Source organism: Hemicordylus capensis, chromosome 5 (assembly GCF_027244095.1).
Source record: "Hemicordylus capensis ecotype Gifberg chromosome 5, rHemCap1.1.pri, whole genome shotgun sequence".
NCBI classification, from domain to species: Eukaryota; Metazoa; Chordata; class Lepidosauria; order Squamata; family Cordylidae; genus Hemicordylus; species Hemicordylus capensis.
The window spans coordinates 138,360,483-138,386,954 of record NC_069661.1 but is presented as its reverse complement, the minus strand read 5'-3'; the positions used below and the strand labels follow the sequence as shown (position 1 = coordinate 138,386,954).

Below are 26,472 nucleotides of genomic sequence, written 5' to 3'. Positions count from 1 at the left end.
TAAGATAGAAAATACAGTTAAGCTGTTTAAAAGAGAGGCTACAAAGCCTCTTCTTTCAGTTTTTCTTATCTAGTGAGTTTGAATGTTTTTGTTGGAATTATCTTCCATTTCAGTCTCCACCTCTAGCTTCCATCCTCCACCTAGTCTTCCCACTGACAAATATCCACTGTTATAACAGGATGGATACAAAATCTCTTGGAGAAATATCAAAGTGCAGAACAGCAAGATATATATATGTTATGACAATTCATTCTACCCATTTGTTTCAATAGAGTTTTTGAGCATGAGATGGGATTGTTTTCCATTTAACTAAGAAATTTGGGGGGGAAACAACAGCAGACATTTGGCAGGGTGGGGGTGGGGTGGCTGCCATTTGCAGCTCCCCCAGACCTTGGAGGACCAGACCAGGTCCCCAAGGTCCAGGGATCAGTGCACTTCTGCTGGTAGCTAGATTGATTGGTTGGTTCAGTTTTTATATCGCCTTTCAAAAGGCATATCGCCTTTCAAAAGGAATCCCAAGGCAGTTTACAAAAGTTAAACTACAATAGAACTCCACAAAGATCACATTTAAAACTTTAAAATCAGTGAAACAGTAAAAACAATAAAACACCAAAAAACAACCACCAGAAGACAAACAGAAGCAGGAGAGCAGAGAGACCTGGCAGGCCCTAAAGGGTAAAAGCCTGAACAAATAAAAAGGTCTTTAGATGTTTTTAAAAGCAGCCACAGATGTAAAAGTGGATATTTACTGGGAGAACATTCCAGAGCCGGGGTGCTCCCTGTCCTATGTGCATGATAATTGAATTTATTGTTAAATTTTTATACCTCCCTGTCCTGCATGCATGACAATTGAATTTATTGTCAGATATTATACCACTTTTCATAGGGTCATCCCAAGGCGGTTTACTAAAGTTAAAATACAATAAGAGTCCATAAAAGTTCCCTGCTAACTGAGCAAAGAGGCACCTTTTAAAAGGGGTGATTCTCTTTATTGAGCAGGGGAAGAGCAACTGGCCCTATCTATCCCCAGGACAGCATTCCTCCATTGGCTGTTGCTGGTGTCTATCTTATGTTTCTTTTTTAGATTGTGAACCCTTTCGGGACAGGGAGCCATTTATTTATTTATTTATTTATTTATTTATTTGTTTGTTTGTTTATTTATAATTTATTTATATAAATAAATTTATATCTATTTATTTATTTATTTTCAGTTTCACGGGATGACCCCTGGTTCTAGTGTTGTGAGAGATGGTGAAAAATTTCTCTCTGTCCACTCTCTCCACTCCATGCATAATTTTATACACCCCGATCATGTCTCCCCTTAGTTGCCTCTTTTCCAAGGTAAAGAGCCCCAGATGCTGTAGCCTAGTCTCTTAAGAAAGGTGCTCCAGACCCCTGATCATCGTGGTTGCCTTCTTCTGCACCTTTTCCAATTCTACAATATCTTTCTTAAGATATGGTGACCAAAACCGTACACAGTGCTCAAGATGTGTCCACACACATTATAATACTGGCATTTTTATTTTCAAACCCCTTACTAGTGATCTCTAGCATGGAATAGGCCTTTTTCACAGCTGCCACATACTGAGTTGATACTTTCAGTGAGCTGTCCAGTCCACCACGACCCCAAGATTTCTCTCCTGATCAGTCACCAACTACTCAGATGCCATTAGTGTATATGTGAAGTTGGGTTTTTTTGCCCCAATATGCATCGCTTTACACTTGCTTACACTGATCTGCATTTGCCGTTTTGTCGCCTACTCCCCCAGTTTGGAGACATCCTTTTGGAGCTCCTCACAATCTGTTGTGGATTTCACTGCCCTAAAGATGTTGGGAAGCAGGCTGATCTAAATAGGGTTGCCACAAATTGTTTGCAGGTGTCCATGTTTGTCTCTCAACTTGATGTTTGAAAGAGGGAGATAACTTCCTTCAGATTGGTTAGTTACATTTTCCAGTGGGGGGGAAATCAATGCTCAGTTTGAGATAACTTGACAGTCTTTTCCCCATAGCAATTCTCATCAGGCTATATGTTTCCCTACCCCCCCCCGCCGCTTCCCTATCCTTTTTGTTCCTGATGTTTAGTAAGATCTGTTTAACTCACGAGAATGAAAAATCTTATATTTCCAATAGAGCTGGACATGTTATGATCCTTATGGACCAAACCGGAACATCTCCAGAATGGTATTCAAAGAAATCAGAGGAGTATTTTTTTGTTTCCTCCCAAGGAGGAAATGAAACCCCAAGAGAATACTGGTATCCTTCCCAATGACAAATGACAGTTTTTTCAGATGGTTTTCCCACACACCCCAGAGAGCTTGTCCACTGCACCGAAATCCTTGGGGGAAATTGTACCATGGTGGAAATTACACTACTGACAATATTCCCTAGCTACAAAAGCTTATCAAAGCAAATATTAGGCACATCTGCATGCCAATCAGATGTCAGATTGCAATTAGAAGTGCTTTAGGTTGTGAGGTCAGATGGGATGAGATCATGAATATCAAACTGAATAGGACTTATTTATTTATTTATTCATTCATTCATTTCTATCTATGTTTATATTTATTTATATCTTATATCTATGCTTCGGAAACTTTTGTTGAAAAGCGGTATATAAATATCCATCATACTTGTATTTGTAAAAATTACATTTAGAACCTTAAAATCAGTTTAAAATTAAAACCTTAAAACACCTGCAACTTGTTCCGGTCATAGGAAACAATGGGAAACTTGAAACACAGCATTGTTCCCCATGGGTAGCTCCTCGGTATACCAAAGTGGGTTGTGGTAGGGCATGATGGGTGGTACCTACCACACAAACAACAAAAGAAATGGGCAAGTGCACAATTTTAAACAAATCTTAGCCTTTCCCCCAAACCCCCATAGGATCCTATGGAGTTTGGAGGAAAGGTAAAAATATGTGTCAAAAAAATCTCCTGTTTGCCCATTTCTTTTATGGATTGGGTGGTAGGTAGCAGCACCCATGATGCCCTACCACACAACCCACGTTAGTGTCTCTAGGAGTTACCCATGCAAAACTAGGGGGTGTTTCAAGTTTGCCCATTGTTTTCTATGGCCAGAACACTTGAAACATTTTGAGTTTGTTCTATCAAAACAACCAGTTGGACCGATTGTTTTGACAAAATGTTGCAGCGATTTGCATTTTGTTTCGAGCTCGAAACTGAACACAAAATGCATTAATTCAAAATGAATTAATTCATATTCAGATTTGGATTAATTCGGATACAAAACAATACTGGGGTGATTTGGAAGGCTTGATTTTGGACAAAATACAAAATGGGGTTGATTCAGATTTGGTACAAATCAAAACAGAAAAAATACAAAACACACAACCCTACATCCTAACTGTATGGTCAATGACTTCTGAATAAGAAAGGACTTGCAGCAGTCCCACATAGTTAGACTGCTGGGAATGCACCTTCATCTTCACATTATGTTATTTGCCATGTTGGTATCATTTAATGGTATTTAACAAGCACAAAACTGGAATGATTGTCACCAGCAGAACAAAGAATTACAAACATAATTATAAAACTCGTGGAATACAATGCTGTATATTAGAATTTTATTTATGTATTTATTTTATAAATATACTTTATACTTACTCATCTAAGTAGCTCTAGGTGGTTTACAATAATGAAAGCAACCCAAAAGGATTCAAGCACAGTTCTTTCAAAATAGGTGTAATATGCTCCGAAAGAACAGTTCTAGAGGGAACCCTGGCAACTTTATTCTGCAACAACTGAAGTTTCAGAATATACTTCAAGGGCAATCACACATAAAGTGTATTGCAGTAATCCAGCCATGGCATGACTAAGGCATGTTAGATCTAAGACTAAGATCTAAGCATGACCAGATCTGCCTTCTCGAGAAAGGGCTGCATCTGGCACACTAGCCAAAGCTAGGTGTGTGCACAAAACCGGGTTGCCCAGTTCAGTTCGAGTCCAGACTGGACTCGAACTGGACCGGGCATGTTCGATTTTGTGCACCTTGAACTCCCCCCCCCCAGTTTGGTTCGGGTTTGGGGGGGTTCATGAAGTTTTTTTAAAAAAAATTACAGAAAGAGAACTCACCGCCACTACTCCAGGGGCTTCTCCAAGACTGGGGGAGTGTCTCCAGAAATCCCTCCTCTCCTGCTGGCCTTCATTATATTCCAAATCACCTAGTTCAGGCAGTCTTTGGCCCGTTCTTGGCCTCACCCCTGTGGCGGTGGCCATTTTGAGGCCAATTTGACATGTGCAGCAGCTTCCAAAAGGGAGGGGGAATTTCCAGAGATCCCCCCTGGCCTCGTAGAAGCCCCCAGAGTGGCGGCAGTGAGTTCTATTACACAACCCCCTGATCAGGCCGAGGGTGTGTGGTTCGGCTTAATATCAAACTGAACGGTGGGGTGGGGGGGTCAGTCCAATATCAAGCCATCAAACCTAACTGGTTCAATGTCGAACAGATTTGTTTCTGAACTGGTTCTCCCATTCCAGGCCAAAGCTGTGCAAAGGTACCTCTGGCCACTGCCTCCACCAGAACATCCAAAAGCAGAGCTGGGCCAACAACACCCCCAAGCTGTGTATTTGCTATTTCAAGGGGAGTGCAACCTCATCTAGAGCTGGTTGAATCATCCTATCCCAATTGGCTTTATCCCACCAGCAGCACCTTCATCTTGTCTGGATGTAATCTCAGTTTAATTACAATTACAATTAGTGATAGTAATGCACTTAATTATTTGTTTGTTTATATGCACTTTTCAACAAAAAAAACTTCTCAGAGAGGTTTACATAGCAAAATAAATAAGAAAAAGAAAATGGTACCCTGTCCCAAGAGGTTCTAAAAAACAACACACAAGATAGAAACACACACCCACACTCATGCAAGAGAAACATCAACAACCAGCACACTACGCTGGGACTGAATAGCAACAGTTGCTCTCCCTCTTTGACACCTTTAGCAGGAGTTCCCACTAGGAGGGGTTAACCTAATATGTTTGTCCTTTGATATGTTTCAGTGACCTGAAAGGTCACTGGAGAGTGAAACACTTGATACCCTACTAAATGTTTGCATCCAGGTTCTAAATTCTTCTAGAATCAAGTGCAATGCCCTAAAATGCAGAGGTATAAAGGGTGATAATATTGTAATGGAAGATTGGTTGTATGACTTACATGCCACTGAAATAGAAGCATGGTTTTCTCTGATTACCTCTGATGTGCGCAGTGAGAACTAATAATGTGGATACTATATAAATCTACAACCAATTATTTGGTCAAAGTAAATAAATGGCTCTGTCTGGCTCGGAGTTTGCAACTACATTATATTTTGCATTCCTGAATCCATGTCTGCCAAGTGAAGAGGAAGGAAAGAACTTCTATCTGAGGATTAGTGGGATGCTTTACCCTTCTTGCTATTGCTGATTCTTCCTACAAATGACCTGCTGGCTTTCCTCAACCAGGTTTGCTCCTGATTTTATAGGCCATCTGGGGAAAATGATTTAAAAACAACAATAACAGGGGTTCCTTTGCTGGGGAGAATTGGCAGGCATGGGAAAGGCTGAGCACCCTACTCTCTCTCACACAATCCATTTATCTCTTGCAAATGCCTCACAGGAACATAGGAAGCTGTTTTATACTGAATCAGACCATTGGTCCATTTGTCTAGCTCAGTATTGACTACCCAGATTGGCAGCAGCTTCTCCAAGGTTGCAGGCAAGAGTCTCTCCCAGTCCTGTCTTGACAGACAATTCATGCTTGCTACCAGAAGACAGCTCTCCTTCCTCAACTGCAATCTTTGTTGCAGGGCAAATGCAGGGTTGGGAACCCCACCGTTCCTGTATAATATATATTTCTACCCAGAGGTGGCACACTCAAGTGCTTATGCCAAAATACATAGGAATTGCCATGCTAGATGAAATTGAAAGAATTGAGGGGATCCAATTTGAGGGAATTCAAATACATGTACATGCGTGCTTGTGTGCATGGGTGTGTATTGCAATATCCCAGGAAGCTGTTTTTAATGTGATCCCCCCACCCCCAGTCATTCTGAATAGCCTGCACTGAAATACATCTGTTTCCTAGTAAGCAACATTTACTTTACTCAGAGGGGGGAAATTTATACATTCTTGGGATTTTAAAATTTAATTGCTAAAGGAAGGGGGGGAAGGTTTCCTGAAAATCTTACTCTGTGGAGTAATTGTAACTTGTCATAGGGAGATGATATAATTATGTCTACAGGAACATGTATCTCCAAACACACAATGGAACTAATATTTTCCTAGGTAATTTTATTCTTCAACAATACCATTTATTAGTAGGTGGGGAGATATTATTTCTTTTTATTAAAAAGACAAAACGGGAAAACTGTTTTATATTAGCGCAAGGGAGGAAATGTCAACTCACAGCCATATTCTTTGCATTCCCAGAGTAGTTGGTACAAAGATGTAAATATAACATCTTTGAGGCATTTTAAAGATTAACACATTGTAACATAAGATTTTGTGGACTACAGTCTATTTCACTAGATAGAATGATAGATGGAAGTAGGGCTATAAAGGCCAACGTGCCACATAAATTCAAATTGGATAATTTAAAATAAAATGAATAATGTAAATTTAAAAAATGCATGTATAAGTAAAAAATTGTTTCCACAGTCTAGGTTGAGAACAGAAAAATTATGTAAGATGGGCAGGGGTGTAGCTAGGGGAGAGGGGGACCGTGTTCATCCCTGTCCTTGGGGCCCCTTGGAGTGAAGGAGATAATGAAGAAAATAAGGAGGGGTGAAGCTGGGGGGCCCTCGGAGTTGGGAGGCTCGGGTTCTTTGAACTCATCCGTTCAATTATAGCTACATTCCTGAAGCTGGACAAAATAATTTGATAGGGGGTGGTTAGATGTATGAAGGTCTAAAGACCACAGCAGCCCCCACTTTTACAATTAAGTGAGCCTCATGTTTGTTCTTATTTTTTCACTCAGAATTTGACCACAGGCTCCAAGGTGTATTTTATAGCAAAGGCTGGAGATACATCTTTAAAGATATAGGGCTGGTTCACATATGCATGTTTTTCAGTTGATAATTGCAGTATGAGGTGACAGACATCTGTGAATGAGTTGTCACAGATAACAGGGGGGGGGGGACTATCTTCCAGAGTGAATTATCAAAATTCACCCCCCTACAGTGCATACCCAAGGCTCACAGCTGGAGCAATAGTAGAGAAGTTCACCCCTGCACTATCATGTCTTCCTTTCTTGCTACTGGAAAGCTGCTGTCTGGATGTCAGTCACTAAACTGAGTTTGCATATAAGTCTACTGTTCAAGCAGTAAGAAATGAAGGGAAGTTCGAACCAGACTTGATATTCCATGTTTCAGTGATCCAGTGATGAACATGAATGTTTGAACCTATTAGATCAGCCAGAATCTTGAATCTTGAACCTATTAGATCAACCAGAATCTTGAATATTCCAACACATTCTCATTAGAACTAATGCAAAAAAAAAGATCCCTCTTTTTTTACAAGAAGCTGAATATGCACACATTCAGTTATGCATCTTTATTTATTTATTTATTTATTTATTTATTTATTTATTCATTCATTCATTCATTCATTCATTCATTCATTCATTCATTCCATCCATCCATCCGTCCATTAATTAATTGTGCTACTCTGTAAAATAATCCTTTCCATCATGAGGGACTGGTTCCTGTTAATGAAAAAATCACATAAAAGGAAAAGATAAGTCATTAGGTTTATCTCCTGCTTAATAAGTCTCTTGCTTGCACCCAATTATTTATGCAGCAATATTTGCTAAATTAATTTGGACACATGATTCTGTCAATAGTTAATTGTTGCTGTTAAGAAAAACTGTAACGGTAACAATGAAATTGGATTCAGTTGTGTGGGGATATAGATATAGATATAGATATAGATATAGATATAGATATAGATATAGATATAGATATAGATAAAAAAATGAGCCACATGGACACTTTTCCCAGCAACTGATAAAATTACTTCATCTATAAGGACTAGAACCTTATATTTTAACATGGATGAAGTGATCATGGGACATCTGCTATCATTTTGTTTTAAAGGTTTTAAAATCTGCACACTCCAGTTTATATGATGTTTAAGTATCATCTCATAGCTGAGTTAATTAGCTTGGCAATTCCAGCACTTTTGATCGCCTCAGTTCATTTAGTATATTATTCACAGGATAATGTTGTTATTACTTGAATGTGGGAAGCTCAGGTGGAAGGTCATAAGAATATCACAGGCCCCCATCCTCTTCTGTGTAATGGCTATCTCAGTAACTTAGTTTGTGCAAGTGGGCTTATTAACATTCCTAACACATTAATTGCAAAACCAAGCAAAGAATGCAAATAGGTTTCGCCATCTCTTCTGTAAATTTTTATTTTAGGGCTGCAATGTTCAATTGAATAATCTGTTAATCTGTTTTTAAAACTCTTGATTCAAGGGTGATCTGATTAATTGGGCAGCAGATTAAACATAATTTTAATATGTTCTTAAAAACTACCAATAGCAAGCACCAGTCCTCCTCTGTCATACCCCAACTAGTGATTTTTTCTGATTATGCTTGTTATGCATTTTTTAAGCACATCATGATTTTCCTATAAGTTTAGTGTTATTATATATTTTGTGTACAGAATACATCATAATTGTGTTAGCTGTTTTTGTTAGCTGTTTTTGAGGTATGAAATCTATAAAATAATAATGAGAATGAGAAGGAAATTATGCCCTTTTCTTCAGAACTGTTTTACATATATACAAATTTTATCAGTGAATTAACAGATTAGTCAGCTAAACCTCATATGATTAATTAATAAGAGTTATTTAACTGGATGACAGCCTAATCAATATGGATGTGAAATGTGACATCCATCTTTGCTTTATAGCTTGCCTTCTGTTACTCTTTTTGTTGATTCAAAAGTATGGATGTGCAAACAAGTTTGAAACCGAACTGGTTCAAAGTTGAACCAGTTCAATTTGAAGGCTTGTGGTCAAACCAAACCACCCCCGGTTCATCTCAACCCCAGACCAAATCTCCCTCCCACCACCGGCCTGTTCAGGATGTTCGCAGATGAATTGGGATTTTTAAAAAATTAACTGATCTCTTCTGGGGGAGTTCTCCAAGGTGGCGAGGGGGGTGTCCATGGAGGTTCCCCCTCCCCTGCTGGCCTTAAAAAATGGCCCCATTCTGTCATTTGTTCCAGCCTTCCCCCAACCAGCGCAGTGGCCATTTTGGAGGCCACTGCATCTGCGCAATGAGTCTCTGTGTGGCCTGAGCATTACCCAGGCCATGCAGAGGCCCATTGCACAGGCTCGGCAGCCTCCAAAATGGCTACCATGCTGGGGGAAAGGCCTGAACAGGCTGAAGAATGGCCAAATGGGGCCATTTTTGAAGGTGGAAAGGCTGGCAGGGGGTGGAGGATCCTCTGCAGACACCCCACCTCTGCGGACACCCCACCACCCCCCGAGAGTGTCTTTTTAAAATATATATGTATATTTTAAATTTTAAAATTTTTTAAAAAATAGACCTAACTGAACCGGGGGGGGGCAGTTCGAGCAAGTGCCGGACTGATCTGGCCCGGAGTGGTTCAGGTCTGGTTCGGACTCAAACTGTACCAGCCGGTTCCGTGCACACCTCTATCCAAAACCAGTTTACAGTCAATAGGATCAAATGTCCTCTATTTGCTTACCTGCCCATGCATTTATCTCCTTTTTTAAAAGTTTTAAAAAGGATTTTAACCTATTTTCCAACTCACATTTTAAAAGTGGCCGATTTCTGGGTTTCCCTCTGACATTATCTGGTGTTCCCTGCAATTCTCTGGTGTAGCATTACTTTTCTTTTAGTTTTACTGTGAGTCTTTCCCAATTACTTTTTAAAATTAATTGTAAGGTTAGGGGGAAACCCGACTCCAACCCTGGCCCTAATCCCAACTTTCTGAAGGGCCCAAAGAGTCCTGAACCAACATTTGTGGCATTGGTTGGACCTGATCTCGACATTTGCACAGCCCTATAAACATATCCTCTGACTCTCATTTGAGAAGAAATTCAAGTAAACCATAACATTTATTTTAGTATCATCGTGGATTTCCATGATTGATGGTGTACTTGTCAGAATTTATTTTCCTTTGCACAGTACTGAAAAATTAGAAAAAACAAAGCAACTACTTTAAATGTAATGTAGGTTTCACAATTGTCCTATTCAGATATTATGTTGTACGTGCATACAGATGTCAGTACACATGTATATGATTATGTGTAGATGACTGTATGAATGTACATGCCTCCTCAAACACTGGGGGCAGACAGGAAGTGTACTACTGTACATGCATTGAACATAACATGTGAATTACTGATTGTGTGTAGAGATCTGCATTTGTGTACATTGTATACAGCTTGTACATACTTTGAACAGTAGCCCAACGACCACTAGCCAATATCTTGAACCATAGGTTTTATGGTGAAATAAGAAAAGAAAGGAAAATGGAAAATTGATGTAGATTTTATTTATCACATACAGCATATCTTCAAGATTGTCCAGAACAAAGCGGACAACAGGTTTTTCTAAAATAACAATTAAAAAAACCCTTCCTTCCACAAGTGAAAAGGTTATTTCTTTTCCCACAAAAATAAAATGCATTGGGATTTTCATATATTTCATACAATAGTTCGATCTTGCACCATTTTGAACTTCCCTACATTTCTGTTTTCATACATTGTTTGCAGCAGCCAGCAAATGTTTCTGGATTCTCTTTTGACATTTACATGACAGTTTAAATTAAAACTGTCTGCACATAGCCATATCACTGCATGTATGTATGTTAGTACAAAATGTACTGAGGCAAACATTTTGATTACAAAAAGGAGGCTTTTGTGGAGGGCTCAAATGTTTCACAACCCCACCCCCATACCTTTTTCATGTATGTTCACTTGCTGTTTGCTGCTATTCTTGGCAGCTGCTTTTTCACCATTTTCTGTTTTAATTACTAGAGCTGCTTCTTCCCGGCAGCATCCCTGCCATTCAGGGGTTATGTTGTGAAGATGATGACAGCAGAATGTGAAATATCCTATTAGATTTGGCATTGTGGGAACATTGCTGAAGACAAAGGACGATTCAGAGTGAGGGAAATGTGAGGGCTATCCCTATGTTTTCACTCTGAATTGATGTGGGGAGGGAGTTATGGATGTGCAAAACATTTCAACATCAAAATGTTTCACATTAAAATGGGCCTCGCGCTCAAAACCAAATACGCTGTAAATGCAGGGCCTATTTCAAGCTCAGAACAAAACAAACCTGTTTCGATTAGAAATGTTTTAACATTTCGAGCACCATTTGGGAGGCCTGTTTTTCCTTTGCTGATTCCCTTGCAGGCACTGGCTTCTTATTGGCTTGCAATCTCCTTGCTTATTGGTTGGCTTGTTATACAAATCAAGTGTTGTTATGAGTAACTGTGCCCCTATTGGCTGGGGGGAGGGAGCAGAGAGGAGGAGCCCACAAAGCCCTGCAGCAGTGCTGTGTGCAGTGTGTGCTGCAGTATTTGCAGGAACCAGTGGTATTTGGAGCCAATCTAGTTTTGGGCAACGCATTACCAAGTCTGACCAGACTTGGTTACGGTTGCTGGAGAGTTCCTCTCATGCCCTCCAACCAACTTCTAGAGCAAGAGAGTGTTCTTCATGGCCAGGGATGTGGTGATGATCTAGCCATGGAGGTTGAGTGACTCATGGTCATCCCCACCCACTTCAAAACTACTGTTAGTTCACCCCACCATAGCCAATCCTAAAACCAGATGTGTGACAGTCGGGCCCATTAATGCTGCTGACACACACAGACATGCACACGCACCACCTCCGTGGCACATGATGAAATGGGCTGGTACATTTACCCATGTGTCAGGCTGACAGCCAGGGCCCAGCACCAATCTGAGGCCATGGTATTATCCAGACACAGGCAGACAGGCAGCTCTGATATATGCCAGAGAAGAAGAGAACATCAGAACATAAGAACTGACCTGCTGGATCAGGCCCAAGGCCCATCTAGTCCAGCATCCTGTTTCACACAGTGGTCCACCAGATGCATGCCCTCTCTCCTGCTGTTACTCCCCTGCAACCTGTACTCAGAGGCATCCTGCCTCTGAGGCTGGAGGTGGCCTATAGCCCTCCAACTAGTAGCTGATGATAGACCATGAAGCTATCCAAACCCCACTTAAAGCCATCCAGGTTGTTGGCTGTCACCACATCTTGTGGCAGAGAATTCCACAAGTGGATTATGTATTGTGTGAAAAAGTACTTCTGTTTGTTTGTCCTAGATTTCCCGGCAATCAATTTCATGGGATGACCCCTGGTTCTAGTGTTATGGGAGAGGGAGAAAAACTTTTCTCTATCCACTTTCTTCACACCATGCATGATTTTATAGACCTCTATCATGTCTCCTCACAGTGGTCTTTTTTCTAAACTAAAAAGCCCCAGGTGTTGTATCCTTTCCTCATAAGAAAGGTGCTCTAGGCCCCTGATCATCTTGGTTGCCCTCTTCCAGTTCTACAATGTCCTTTTTTAGATGTGGTGACTGGAATTGTACACAGTACTCTTGGTGTGGCCGCACCAACATTTTGTATAAGGGCATTATAATATTAGCCGTTTTATTTTCAATCCCCTTCCTAATGATCCCTAGCATGGAATTGGCCTTTTTCACAGCTGCTGCACATTGAGTCAACACTTTCAACGAACTGTCCACCACAACCCCAAAATCCCTCTTCTGGTCAGTCACCGACAGCTCAGATCCCATCAGCATATATACTTGAAGTTGTGGTTATTCATCCCAATGTGCATCACTTTACACTTGCCAACACTGAACCACATTTGCCACTTTGTTGCCCACTCACCCAGTTTGGAGCGATACTTTTGGAGCTCCTCACAATCTGTTTTGGATTTCACTACCTGAAAGTTTGGTATCATCTGCAAATTTGGCCACCTTGCTGTTTACCCCTGCTTCTAGATCATTTATGAATAAATTAAAAAGCACCAGTCCCAGTACAGATCCTTGGGGGACCCCACCTCTTACTTCCCTCCATTGTGAAAACTCTCCATTTATCCCTACCCTGTCCTAACCAGTTAGCAATCCACACATATACTTGTCCCCTTATCCCATGACTACTACGTATTTGATGAGGAACTTTGTCAAAAGCTTTTTGGTAGTCCAGGTATACTACCGGTATGTCAACTGGATCATCTTGATCCACACACTTGTTGATACTCTCAAATAACTCCAAATGGTTTGTGAGGGAAGATTTCCCTTTGCAGAAGCCATGCTGCTTCTCCCCCAGCAGGGCCTGTAGTTCTATGTGCTTTACAATTTTATCCTTGAGGATGTTTTCCATCAATTTGCCTGGAATGGACGTTAAGCTAACCGTCCTGTAACTTCCTGGATCTCCCCTGGATCCCTTTTTGAAAATCGGTGTTACATTTGCTACTTTCCAGTCCTCTGGTACAGAGCCTGATAAGTTATATATTTTAGCAAGGAGATTGGCAATTTCATATTTGAGTTCTTTGAGGACTCTTGGATGGATGCCATCCAGCCCTGGCGATTTGTTAGTTTTTCCAGACAGTTTAGAACATCATCTCTTGTCATGTCTCATCTGACTCAGTTCTTTAGCCCCCATCCCCGAAAAGCTTGGTTCAGGAACAGGTATATGCTCAGTATCCTCTGCTGTGAAGATGGACACAAAGAACTCATTTAGCTTCTCTGCAGCCTCCACATCCTCCTTAATAATCCCTTTCACTCCCTCATTGTCAAAGTGTCCAACTGCCTCCAGGGCAGGATTCCTGCTTCTGATGTATTTAAAGAAGTTTTTGTTATCCTTGATGCTTTTAGCTAAATATTCCTCAAACTCTCTTTTTGCCTCCCTTATTGTCACCTTGCATTTCTTTTGCCAGAGTTTATGTTCCTTTCTGTTCTCTTCATTTAGACAGGCCTTCCAATTTTGGAAGGAAGTCTTCCCTTTTATGGCTTCCTTGATGGTGCCTGTTAGCCATGCTGGCATCCTTCTGGACTTAGTGGTACCTTTCCTCCTTTTGGGTATACAGTCTTACTGGGCTTCTAGTATTGTGGTTTTGAGTAAACTCCATGCATTCTGGAGAGAAGTTACTCTCCTGATTTTAGTTTTCTTTTCACCATACTCCTCATTTTGGAGAATTTTCCTCTTCTGAAATTCAAAATGTTTGTGTTAGACTTTCTTGGTGATTCTCTCCCCACATGTATGCTGAATTTGATTTCACTATGGACACTGTTCCCTAAAGGGTCGATGACACTAACATCACAGATCAGGTCCTGGGTGCCACTCAGGATTATGTCCAAGGTCGCCTTCTCTCTGGTTGGTTCCAAGACCAACTGTTCTAGGGAACAGTCATTTAGCGTATCTAGAAATTTGAATTTGACCTCTCTGTCATTACCTGACTGTGAATTTACCCAGTCTATGTGTGGGTAATTGAAGTCATCCATTATTACAGCCTTGCCTCTCCTTGACACCTACTTGATTTCCTGCTGCAACTCCCAGTCACTGTCAGCATTTTGATCCATAGGGTGATAGCACATCCCCAGTAGCACATTTCCTTTCAGGCCTTGTATCGTCACCCACAGGGTTTCTGTGGAGGACTCCAATCCACCTAGGTTTTCTAGCTTGTTAGATTCTATCCCTTCTTTAGCATAAAATTCTACTCCACCTCTAAGGCAGCCTGTCCTTTCTATAGAGCTCATATCCAGGGATAACAGTGTCCCACTGGTTCTCACTGTTCCACCATGGTTCTGTTATGCTCACTATGTCTATTTCTGCATCAGCAACCAAGCACTCCAACTCACCATCTTGGCTCGGAGGCTTCTTGCATTGGCATATTATTATTATTATTATTATTATTATTATTATTATTATTATTTTACATTTATATCCCGCACTTCCTCCAAGGAGCCCAGAGCGGTGTACTACATACTTGAGTTTCTCTTTCAGAACAACCCTGTGAAGTAGGTTAGGCTGAGAGAGAAGTGACTGGCCCAGAGTCACCCAGCTAGTTTCATGGCTGAATGGGGATTTGAACTCGGGTCTCCCCGGTCTTAGTCCAGCACTCTAACCACGCTGGCTCTCAAGCACCTATACACTGAATCTCTCACCTGGTGTATGCTATCTTTCTTTTGACTCTTTGAACAGTGGCACAGGCTTCTTTCTGCTCTTTATGTGGTTCTGCTCTGTCCCCTTCTGTTTTATCTCAATCCTTTGCCCCCTTGCACTTTAAAGGATGGCATTAACCAAATCGGATACTGCCCAAATCCAGTCGGCTATTCCCCAGGAGTCATTTTAAAAGCTGCTCTGCAACCTTTTTGATTGTAAGCACCAGCACTCTCGTTCCATCTTGGTTCAAATGCAGTCCATCCCTTTTCTACAGGCCTTGCTTGCCCCCAAATGTATCCCACTGCCTAACAAATCTAAACCCCTTCTCCCGGCACCAACATCTCATCCACGCATTGAAACCCCTCAGCTCTGCCTGTCTCACTGTACCTGCACATGGAACAGATAGCATTTCTAAGAATGCTACCTTGGGAGTCCTGGACTTCAATATGCTACCTATCAGCCTAAATTTGGCTTCCAGGACCTCCCGACTACATTTCCCCACATCGTTGGTGCCCATGTGCATCACGACAGCTGTCTCCTCCCCAGCACTTCCTAACAGCCTATCTAGACACTGCGTGATGTCCACAACCTTTGCACCAGGCAGGCAAGTCACCGTGTGGCCAACAAGCAGGTCACAAACCCTAATGATTGAATCACCCACTACAAGGAGGCCCCCACCCGCTGGAGGAGTATCCCCTATGAAATGAAGAGCTTTTCTCATGGTAGGAATCTATAAGATTTGTTTCTTGTCAGATCACTTCTCCCAGGTTACAGGCAGGAGTCTTTCCCTCAGCCCTATATCTGGAGATGCCAGGCAAGGAAACTGGAACCTTCTGCATGCAAGCAAACATGCAGATGTTTGTCCCCAGAGCTGCCCCCATCCCCCGGGGGAATCTCTTAGAGTGCTGCTCACATTTCTTCCTGTTCCTTCCATCCTGTTCAGCGTCTTCAGACAGCTGAGCTCATTGCTGAGCTGCCCAGGCCATAGTTGCTCTGTCCTCCTGTCTCTTTGTGGCAGGCAGGATGGAAGGAGAAAAGGTTTGATTTTGTGATTTTCTCAGCACTGAGTATAATATATGGTGCTATTGCTGCTATAACTGTCTTGTTTTGCTGGATCTCAGATGGACAAAAGCAGAACTTGGGTGCCTGTCTTCTTTGAGTAGTGGTTTGTTTTGTTTGTGAGATAGTGTTGTGACAAGAAATGGGCAGTGTCAACTATGTGTGTGTAATATTTCTTGGTGACTGTTGTGATGAGCTCTATGTCTGGCCTTGAGACTAACTTGTGCATCATTTCCTCATCTGGTCTGCTCTGCAATCTGCATTGCAACGTGTTGTATCAAAATGTGGCTCAATTTGCTCTAGTTGAGCTTATGGCTATGCTTGCTGCTGTGGGTGTTGCTGTGGCAGCTGTTGCAATGCTAGGAAGTAACGAATCATAACTGTGTGAGAGAGAGCAACTTGTGCCAGTGATATTACTGCAGTGCAGGCACTGTGGCTGGTAGTGGATTCTGGGTCAGTGATTCTTTTTTGGCCATTTTGGGACTGTGTTTGAAATGTGTGTTCTGGGGACAGATTCTGGGATCCTATGGGGTTTAGAGGGAAAGGTTATGAAATTATTTTTAAAAAATCATCTGCTTGCCCATTCCTTGCATGGGTTGGATGTTAGGTATCACCCATCATACCCTAGCACCCAACCCACTTGGTGTGTCCAGGAACTACCCATGGGAAACAATTGGGTGCTTTTTGTTTCCCCATTGTCCCCTATATCTGAAACACTCAAAATGTTTCCAGGTGTTTTATGTTGAAACAACTGGGCCAACCACTGTTTTGATGAAATGTTTTGGCCATCTGCATTTTGTTTTGAGCTTAAAACAAAATACAAAATGTGTTTCATGTACATCCCTAGAGGGAGTATAACCATGTTTGCCCTAAATGCATGCTGGGCAGGGGAGGAAGGGGAATTCAAATGCTTTAGTAGGTGCTGCCTCTTCCTACTACCAAAAAAATGCAGGTGCTTCTCTCTCTGCAGGATCACATCTAGTGATAGATGGAGGAAGTCTCACTCCTGTTTGTTTGTTTGTTTGTTTGTTTGTTATATTTGTAAGCACACACCCAAAACTTCTGTCTCTCAGTGAAACAGCAGCATAAAACAAATTATTTAGAAACTTAAAACAAACCACAAGTCAGGTTAAAAAACTTGGGTGAATAAATATGTCTTTAGATTTTTTAAAAAAAATTATCAGAGATGGTGATATTCTTATTTAAGCGGAGAGCACATTCTAGAGTCTCAGGACAGCAACAGAGAAGCTAGTGGCAACCTCAGGGGTGCTCTTATCCCCAAACCTTGTGGACCCGGTCTGTGGCCTCCAAGGTCCAGGGTAGAAGCTCCTGCTTCCACCCCACTCCACCGTGGTGGCATCAGCAGGTGGAGAGGGAGTGGCCACTGGGCTCCAGTGCACCTGCGCAGTTAGCAGAGAGTGTCAGCTAACCGAGCAGGTATGCCAGAGCTTCCTTGCTGTTTTAAAGGGCTGCTGGGCTGAACAGTTGAACCCAGCAGGCGCTCCAGCTCCACCTGCCGATTCCACCACCACGGGGGTGGAGGAGGCCTCCTCAGCTCACCTCCACACCCTGGCTACACAAAGCAGGCTAGAATAGGAGGCTACCCTGGACATTTTGGCACTGCTGTTCAAAAAATGCAGGTTTAACTTTTTTAAAAAACTTTTTAATTTTAACTCGTGGGGGGCAGGCTCCTAAGCCCTTCAGGTCTGGACACCCAAATTACCTAGGTGTGCCCCTGGGCAACCCCAGACAAACCTCTCCAGATGATCTCAGTGGGCGATGAGGCTCATAGTGAAGAAGACATTAGGACATTCTCCTAAATGCCCTGGTCCTAAGCTGTTTAGGGTTTTATAGGTTATAACCAGCACCCTGTATTTTGCCTAGATACCTATTGGTAGCCAGTGTAGTTCTTTTTATAAAAGAATAATATGGTCTCTTTGAGATGACCTAGAGACCAGCCTGGCTGCCACATTCTGTACCAACTGCAGTTTCTGGACTATGTACAAAGGCAGCCCCACACAGCACCACCCACATACTGGCAAAAGTAAGGGCCCTCTTTTCATTGCCTTTGAACAGACCAAAATTAATACATTTGTTTTGCTCATTTTTGTAACATATTGGTCTTTATATTATTATATAATTATTATTATTATTATATTTTGTATTTATATCCCGCTCTTCCTCCAAGGAGCCCAGAGCGGTGTATGACATACTTGAGTTTCTCTTTCACAACAACCCTGTGAAGTAGGGTTAGGCTGAGAGAGAAGTGACTGGCCCAGAGTCACCCAGCTAGTTTCATGGCTGAATGGGGATTTGAACTCGGGTCTCGCCGGTCCTAGTACAGCACTCTAACCACTACACCATGCTGGCTTGTGTTCCTTTGGAATACTTGAACACCTTTGTCTTTGTTTAGTGGAATCTTAACTTTTGCAAACTCTGAGAAGTGCCCTTTTCTGCTTCATCAGAACAGCTTTTGAATAAAATCACATCCTTGGAATTGTATTTCTTTTCTGTGGAACAAAACCAACACTGAAGAGAGAATTATAAATCTTACCTCACACAAATTCGATATTTCATGAGAAGCTGGAACTAGGAGTTATTGCTGCTATTTCCTATAATGTACAAGCTCTCTCTCTCTCCATAGGCTAATAATACACAGGAAATCCAAAAGTCAAAGGAAGAATGTAGTGGTCTTAAATGCTAAAAGTAACAATTGAAAACAATTGCAATTTTGCAATACTCTGTATATTCCAATAAATTATTTAATATAGCAGTAACATTTCTGTTAAAGCAATTATAGCCTGTGATTTCTCTTTCAAATGTATACTGAAAAATATTGGGGGAAAATCTGTTAAAATACAAGACAAATAGGGTAAGTGTTCAATCGAATTGATTTTAGGATTGTGCATTTTATTGCTTGCATATGCAGTTCACTTAATAACTTGTCTAGAAAGAAGACACCCGTTGCATAGTATAGGATTTATTTTTCAAAGGCCACCATATTTATTTATTTGATTTATTTATTTGATTTATATACCGCCCTTCCAAAATGGCTCAGGGTGGTTTACAATTAAAATAAGCCACTAAAACAATGAAAAGCTAAAACAAATTAAAAACAATATATCAACAATTAACAATTTAAAAACATTTTAAAACAACAATTAAACAGTTACAGTAATTAAAAGCCCCAAAATCGGGTTAGAATTTAAAAACCCTGGAAAGCCAGGCCAAACAAATACATTTTAAGGTAAACAAATAACGTAACGTAACGTAATGTAAACAAATACGTTTTAAATACGTTTTAATATAAACAATATACGTTTTATATTAGCCAGACAGCAATGTAGGTGATATAGTATACATAACAACCCTGCATGTTGCTACACAAAAAGATGCCAATTCTCAGTGTCCTCTGAGAATTGTTCAATATTCTTGATGGTATCTTATGTGTGGAATACCAGGGATATGGAATTTTTTTGTCCTTTCTAATCTGTCAAAGATAGAATGACCTTCACGAAAAAATTGTTATTGCTCCACTTCTGCTGGATCACCCTGGGCATTGAAATGGAAGAAGCAAGAAATCCTTTGGCATTTGTAAGATCATTGTAATTCTCATCCTTTAAAAGACTAAAAAATTTAATATAGATTTTAGAAAGTTAAACATTTCACCTGGAGACATTTCAGAACTCTGATTAAAATCTATCAAACTATTCAAACATTTTGATTCTGTGAATGACAGTTCAGTGGCCCATTCATCAGTTCTGCAATAGCACTTACATTTATATACCGCTCTATAGCTGGAAGCTCTCTAAGCAGTTTACAATGATTTAGCATATTGCCCCCCAACATTCTGGGTACTCATTTTACCGACCTCGGAAGGATGGAAGGCTGAGTCAGCCTTGAGCCCCTGGTCAGGATCGAACTTGTAACCTTCTGGTTACAGGGCAGCAGTTTTACCACTGCGCCACCAGGGGCTCTTTCCAAAAGTGCTATTGCTATTCTGCTGCCTTCTCCTCACTGTTCGCAAATCTGGTCAGAAAAATACTTTTGGCTTGGATCCAAAGAACTGGATGACTTATTCTACATACCCAAGAGAGAACTTTAGAACTGAGAAGAATTTCAAAAGCAATTTGTGACATGGCATGGTAGTCTATTTTTTAAAAATCCAAACGTCCTTGGGCACATCTGAAATCGTTGTTTGGATTCTGGCCATATTAGTCTATTGTTACGTGACCTGTCCCCCCTGCTTTCCATCAGCATCAAACCAACATATGAAAGCAAGAACTATGTTCCTTCATCCCTTTTTAATTTTTATTTTCATTTTTGTTGCTCTTTTCGATTGAGTTAACCATTGGATTGAGTTTTATATACGTGTGTGTGTGTATTTGTGTGTGTATTTGTGTGTGTGTGTGTGTGTGTGTGTGTGTGTGTGTATTTTTATATATATAGACTTCCAATTGTAGGTTTGTGGCTTTGTCACTCATACTTCAAAACCCTTACTTCCTCTCATCTACTGGGATGTTGAAGGATTTACAAAATTCAGAATGGGTAGGCACTCCATGTTCATATACAAAATGAGCACCTCAGATGTTTAATTAGTTTTAACTGCCTTAAGTTACAGATTAGGGCTGTGCAATATCGGATCCAGAATTACAGAAATGGTCCAATATGAGCCATTCCAGAGGATATTGTTGATAATTCCAATCTGGAACAGGGAAGCCTATTTCAGTCCAGAATTATCTGATATGGTCTATGGGATTTCTGGAACATTGCAGAGCAATTATCAGCATTCCAGAACTCTAAATGGCAGCAGCAATATAAAATAGGGTCTGCATTCTACACACACACACACACACACACACACATGCCGATCATGGCTGCGGCGGGGGGCAGGGAAGAGCCATCTTCTACCATCTGCCCACCAGGCCTGTCTGCCTGACCATGCATTTATTTCTTTATTTCACTGATTATTTTACTTACAAATTAAAAAATAAAGCTGTCATTTCTTGGGTGTTACATCACTTCCCCTGTGATTCTCAAATGTTACATCTCTTCCCCTGTGATTTTTGGATGTGACATCTCTTTTCTTCCATGGTTCTCGGATGTGAGTACAGTTTCTGGATTACTTTTAAAAAAAACTTTTTTAAACTGGATGGTCAGATTCACTTGTAACTAAATACACAGAGAGGTCAGTCACACAATCAAAAACTTTGTTCTACCTGGGTTTGGGAGCTAGATGTGCTCCCAATTTTCAGTTGTGTGGAAGCAAGGTAAGAAAAAAACCTGGGTAGAAGTAATTGTGTGGAAGCAAGGTAGGAGGAAAAGCTACCATGGTTTTTCCCCCTACCTTGCTTCCACTTCTACCCAGGTTTTCCTCATCCACATAACTGAAAATTGGGAGCACATACAGCTCCCAAACCCAGGTAGACCACAGTTTTTGAATTTGTGAATGACCTCTGAGTCAAATACAATTACACCTACTTGTGTGCCAACTTTCAGAGCTCCCTGTCTTTTGGAGGGGTGTGTGTGATTTTTTAAAAAAACTTTCCCCATAGACTTCCATCAGAATTTTCACCTCCCCCATCACCACCCATCAGATTTCCAGAAGGAAATCTGATACCAAATCCAAGATCAGAATTCTGAAGGAAAGACCCGAAACCTATATCTATGGTTCAATATCTATGATTGGCTTTGGATCTTATCTGGAATTTTCAATAGTGCACAACTCACACCATTGTTTTGAATGGAGAAATGTCTCCTCCAAGCTTTGCCTTCCCTGAATGTTCAAACACTGCTTTTCCTATGTTTGACATTGCTTATATTTGACATTGCCACATCCATATTCTGAGGAACAGGTGCAACTGTGGAAACATATTAGGTGGTGAATTAGTGGGGAGCCAATTGTTGATGTGTGATCATGTTGGAAACCCATCTGGCAATGGTGGTGTCAAGGGCTACCACTGGGCTCCATTAAGTCAGACAACAGGGTTTGGGCCTGGCCACCAAAGTCTACTGAAAGTAGGTTGATATGCTTTCTGTCAGGCATTATGAGTATGTCTATAGAAGTCAACTTCTGACTGAGCTCCCTGCTGTCATGTCTGAACTCTGTCAGAGTTCCAACATTCCTGCTGGACACATTTAAAATGACCAGTGGACCAGCTGAGAGGTGCTGGGCAGGCCACTTAAATGGCCAAAATGCTGCCTCTCAGTTGAAAGTTGGCCACTGGCCATTTAATTTGGATCCAACAAGAGTTTCAGAAAGCATTGTTTTTCACAGTATTTTCTGGACTGCACCACTTCAGATTGCAGGAGGAGAATCACATTTTAATGCTTAGCTCCCCTCCCCCAACATCTATATATACAATTATATATACATATATAAATAGAAAATGAATACATAGGAGAAAAGTTTTAAGTTAGAATTCTTAGTCCTGACATGATAACAACCTACTTTCTAGTAGCTTATGAGATCACCTGGCATTCTCTGTGTGTGTCGCCCACTATCAACTTCGCAGTGCCTGGACCAATATGAACCAAATCGGGCACAGTTGTAGCAAATATCAACACCTCAGTGGTGGTGTTTCTGATGATGTCATCCACCCCAATTCAAGATTTATTTATTTATTTATTTATTCATTCAGTTTCTATACCGCCCTTCCAAAAATGGCTCAGGACGGTTTACACAGAGAAATAACATAAAAATAAGATGGATCCCTGTCCCCAAAGGGCTCACAATCTAAAAAGAAACATAAGATAGACACCAGCAACAGTCACTGGAGGAACTGTGCTAGGAGTGGATAGGGCCAGTTACTCTCCCCCCTGCTATATAAAGAGAATCACCATGTTAAAAGGTGCATCTTTGCCAAGATAGCAAGGGCTAAACTTTTGAGGTGCTAGTGAACTGCCTAACCAATTTTAAGCAAATTTGCTACAGCTGTAGGAACACATAGGGATGCCTCAATGGCATAGCTTATAATGGGATAGCATCCACCCCTATTCAAGATCAAGTAAGAAGTGGGGTCCCACTGGGATCTGTATTTGGACCAGTGCTCTTTAACTTGTTCATAAATGATCTGTTGGGATAACCAGTGAAGTGGCCAAATTTGCAGAGGACACTAAACTATTTAGGACATAATCCAAAGCAAATTGTGAGCAGCTCCAAAATGATCTCTCCAAACTGGGTGAGTGGGTGACAAAATGGCAAATGTGGTTCAATGTAAGCAAGTGTAAAGTGATGCATATTGGGGCAATAAACCCCAATTTCAGATACTGAAAGGCACAAATGGGCTAACTTGTGAACTGATGGGGTCTGAGCGACTGACCAGGAGAGGGATCTTGGGGTCATGGTGGACAGCTCATTGAAAGTGTCAACTCAATGCACAGCAGCTTTGAAAAAGGCAAATCCCATGACAGGGATTTTTAGGAAGGGGAGTGAAAATAAAAATGTTAATATTATAATACCCTTATACAAATCTATGATGTGGCCATATTTGGAGCAGCTTCCTTATGAGGCAAAGCTACAGCATCTGGGGCTTTTTAATTTGGAAAAGAGGTGACTATGGGGAGACATGATAGAGGTGTATAAAATGATGCATGGAGTAGAGAGAGTGGACACAGATAATTTTTTATCCCTCTGTCACAACACTAGAACAAGGGCTCATCCCATGAAACTGAAGGTTGGGAAATTTGGGACCAATGAAGTACTTTTTCACAAAGTGCATAATCTATGGAATTCTCTGCCACTGGATGTGGTAATGGCCACTAGCTTGGATGGCTTTAAAAGGGGCAAGGACATGTCTATCAATGGCTACTAGTCTGGCAGCTATAGGCCACCTCCAGCCTCATAGGCAAGATGCCTCTAAAATATCAATTGCAAGGGAGTGACAGCAGGACACCATGTCTATCAATGGCTACTAGTCTGGTGGATATAGGCCACCTCCAGCCTCATAGGCAAGATGCCTCTAATACCGATTGCAAAGGAGTGACAGCCATAGGTGAAACCAGGAGGGGGGCAGCCAGGGTATGTGCCCTAGGCGCCACTGGTGGGTGGGTGCCAGTGCCATGCTGCCTCCACCCCCTCCCCAATTCACGGATTTATTGTTTTTTAATTTTTTAAAAAAAATTACCTGTAGCCCCTTCAGGGGGCTTCCTAAGGGCTGGTGTTGGGGGTCTGCAAAGGTTCCCCCTCCCCCCGCTGGCCTCTTAGATCACTGCCGCAGCCTGTCTCGGGCTAATTTTCAGCCCTGTTTGGGCCTAAAAAGATAAGTGCGGTGGCCATTTTGGAGGTTGCCGCACATGATCAGAAGGCCTCTGCAAGGTCTGGCAAAGCATAGGACCTCGCAGGGACCATTTGAGCATGTGAAGTGGTCATTTTTTTAAATTTAAAAAAGGCTGCTGGAAACATGCTCAAATGGCCTCTGCAAGACCCAAGTCTAGATTTTTCCCTGATCTAGGGAGTCAGAACAATACAAAGTTGTTGGCAAGGGATCCGAGCATTTAAAAAACAGATATAAATGGCACAAAAGTAAGTGGACAAAACACCCCTTAAAAAGACAATGTTGGTTTAATACCTTGTAAGCTGGCAAAACTGAAGGGGGTAGGGGAGAGGCAAGGAATAAAATAGAAATATTCACTCGCATGCTGTTTAATTCTCTATACAGAGCTCTATCTTTATCTGCATAATGTCAACCAATCTGATTATAAGGTTTGTGGGATTTCAAATTTGGAAAGTGCCTGCCTTTAACTTGTATGGTGCTTTAAAAAAAACAAAACCAAACTGAATATCACACTGTTTTGCTGTTCTGTGGCTAGTTGCACCTTCCACCTTCTTCCTGATCAGGCTGCTGGATCTAAGCCTATTGTAAGCTGCTGGATAATTTCAGAATTTTTGGGGCCCCTAGGATTTCCCATTGCAGACATCTCCCTTTAAGGCAAAAGCTGTTTGGACAGAAAAACCCATGCCTGCATTTCTTGGAGGCAGCAACCTGTAGTGAGGTGTGCTGAGGTGGCAGAGCATTTGCTAAAGAGGGCTTTCACTGCTTAGCTCTATGGAGGCATTCCCAGCACATGGATGTGCTGTGTTTCCTTGGGAAGGCGACTGGCACATATGTGCCACATGCATGGTTGTATGTGCGTGTGTATGCATGTTTGTGTTGCTTACAACCTGTTTCTCCTGAAAGTGTCTGAACTTGTATTTTTGAGCTGATATTATGGTAAAGTTATCTGAAAGATGGGTGTCAGATGTTTGGACAGGGGCACAATTTCAGTGCTTGCCCTAGGCGCTATTTTCCTTAGATACGCCTCTGGTGACAGCAGGAGAGAGGGTATGCCCTCAGCTCTTGCCTGTGAATTTCTCAGAGGCATCTCAGTGGCTATTCGCACCCTTGGTCTCCATCACAGCTTTTAGAAAAAGTGTAAAATCTTGGCTTTTTGCCAGGCATTTATTTGATTCTCTGCTGCTGCTCTTTATAGTCTGTATTGCTTTTATGCTTTTGTTTTAAATTTTTAATCAGATTTGTTTAATTTTTTTTTACTTAATATTTTAATTGCGTCTTTTTTACCATCTTGTGTTTAAATTTTTGCTGTAAACCTCCTTGGGATTACTTTAATGAAAGGCAGTATATAAATTTAAGAATAAATTAAAAATAATAATTCTGGTGGTCATTGTGCGAAACAGGATGCTCAACTATATAGGTTTTGGGCCTGATCTAGCAGGGGCTAGATGGGGCTGTTCTTATGTCCTTATGTAAGATGGTGGACACATGAATGTTTGAGGTGCAACTAGGCTAGCTTGTGGACTGTTGAAACGATTTGAACCAAATTTGGTACAGTTGTAGTGAGTGACACACAGGGATACCTCAGTGGCACATTTTGTGATTATGTCATCCACACCAATTCAAGATGGCGGACGCATGAACATTTTTGGCGCAAGTGGGCTAACTTGTGAACCACCTAACTGATATGAACCAAATTTACTGCAGGTGTAAGGATAGATAGAGACACCTCAAGGGCATATTTTGTATTAATGATGCCACCCACCCTGATTCTAGATGGCAGAGGCATGAACATTTGAGGCACAAGTGGGCTAACTTGTGAACTGCCTAACTGATTTGGATCAAATTTAGTCCAGTGTAGGGACCAGTGTATTTAGTCCAGTGTAGTAAGGACCAGTGTATTTAGTCCACTGGAATTTAGTCCAGTACAGTAGGAACATTAGTTCTTACTAGAACAACTTGT

At 41.3% G+C, this 26,472-nt stretch overlaps 1 protein-coding gene across 7 annotated transcripts in view; it reads left to right on the top strand.

Annotated features, from left to right (window-relative positions):
- The window catches only part of SEMA3A (semaphorin 3A), a 332,084-nt gene that overhangs the window by 185,337 nt on the left and 120,275 nt on the right, over window positions 1–26,472 (top strand). The window contains exon 1 of one of the 7 annotated variants that reach the window (XM_053257040.1): window positions 11,539–11,574. The exons of 5 other annotated variants lie outside the window; for them this stretch is intronic. The gene's annotated coding sequence lies outside the window, so the exon portion shown is untranslated. Of the gene's footprint in view, window positions 1–11,538; window positions 11,575–24,237; window positions 24,257–26,472 lie in introns of those variants that run through there. One more of the 7 variants, XM_053257041.1, reaches the window with a different exon arrangement.